Source organism: Coturnix japonica, chromosome 7 (assembly GCF_054131305.1).
Source record: "Coturnix japonica strain WE chromosome 7, WE-NBRP24, whole genome shotgun sequence".
In the NCBI taxonomy this organism is placed as follows: Eukaryota; Metazoa; Chordata; class Aves; order Galliformes; family Phasianidae; genus Coturnix; species Coturnix japonica.
This window is the reverse complement of record NC_140669.1, coordinates 27436132-27437776: the sequence shown is the minus strand read 5'-3', so window position 1 is coordinate 27437776 and position 1645 is coordinate 27436132. Positions and strand designations below refer to the sequence as shown.

The 1645-nt window shown below is 37.5% G+C and overlaps 1 long non-coding RNA gene across 1 annotated transcript; it reads right to left on the bottom strand.

Moving 5' to 3' along the window:
• Window positions 1–384: 384 nt before the first annotated feature.
• Window positions 385–917, bottom strand: LOC146760131 (uncharacterized). Its single transcript, XR_014948390.1, has 2 exons — window positions 697–917; window positions 385–601 (listed from the first exon to the last, which is right to left on the bottom strand). It is a non-coding gene; the product is annotated as an uncharacterized LOC146760131 (long non-coding RNA).
• Window positions 918–1645: the final 728 nt, after the last annotated feature.

Sequence of the window (1645 nt, the reverse complement as noted above, 5' to 3'; positions counted from 1 at the left end):
ACAGACAAAACAGGGAGGTAGCTGTTCTTACTGAGATGGAGATGTGTACTTAACTACATTCTACATGTAAAGGTGTCAATTAACACATGCTGGACAGTAGCTATGAGTTCCATACGCTTTCAGACTAAGGACTTAACTTCAGATATCATGATTGTTACTGCACTGCACATGAAGACCACCACTTATCTAAAGGTAATTGTTGACAGGGGCCCTTTTAAGCTGTCTCACATGCTAACAAATAGCCATGAACTCTGCAGGTACTTGGAAAAGAACAGAGCTATGGAAGAAGCTCAGCTGTGTAAGAGAACCATTTGTTTCCATGAACAGAGCAGTATTCTTACTGAGAGCACTGCCAGCCCACCAACACAGTGGGACAAATACATACCGTGGTGAAAGTGAGGAGTTCAAAGTTGTTATCAGGCTCTCAAGGACAAGTGGAACTCTGCTGTTGCAACTTTCTTGGCTTTAAAACATTCTGAAAAGCTGACCTACAGGAGATCTTGAAGCAGTTACTGGTACCAAAAATCCGTATCAGTTTTCATTGTTTGCTGCTGCCAAGGACTGCATCAACTCTCAAAACACAAGTGCTGCACAGGATGTCCTTCAGTGTAAAAATAACCAGTTGTCATTAGTAACAAGAACACCTATTATTCACAATAATTTTCATTTTGATGTTTTACAACTGAAGAGCATTACCTTGCTCAGACTGTGTCCATGTTTTTGTTGCTGCTTTAAAACTGTTTGTTAAAGCTCTCAGTATTGCCAGCTGATGAAAATACAGGAATAGTATTCATTTTCAGAACCAGCATCAGTTTGCTGCACCATTGGTTGAAATCCAAGCATTTAGTCAGGCTTGTTTCCCTCGCTGCTTGGCTTAGCACAAGTAATGAGAATTATGCCTTTCACAGCCATGCCAACTTGAATATATTAAACACAAGAATAACAGAGTCAGCATTACATCGAGATAGACAGCACTGCAGAAAATAATCTAATGCATTCTTATCCAGGTAGCATACCAATTTCCAATGTTAGAACTAATGAACCATGTAAAGCTAATGATGAAAGAGTTTACTCCTACATCCTAAGTTTACTTAGTTTAAGCTGTTGCTGATTGCATTTTCAGAAGTATTATCTTGATAACATATCCCACTCCATTCAGATTAGGTACCATCATATTGCTAAAGCAACAGAATTACAACAAGCTTTGGTCAGTGACATTTCACATTCAGTTAAGAAGTAACACACCATGAGGTGCAACATAAAACATACTTTCTAAAGCATGTAGGCATATGGAGGTTTTGCATTATATGACTGCTACATAGTTACGACAGCACAGTAAGCTTAAGTACAATTAATTTTTAATTTATTTTCCTGTTAACCAAATAATTATATATTTCCATATTATTTCTGATTAGATTTTCAACATTTTACTATTCTGTAAGGCATTGATGCATTACCTAAGCTTCACACTCCTTGCAAAGCCTGCACTTGAGTCATTGGTATTTAAACACATAGTTTAAATGGAACGTATCCTGAAATAACTTGATAAACAGGGGTTTCATAAAAGCTTTAACACTGTTCCATAAACTGGGATGTAACCTCAAACTGGGTGAGAACAAACTCAAACTAATCATGGCCAAGAAAC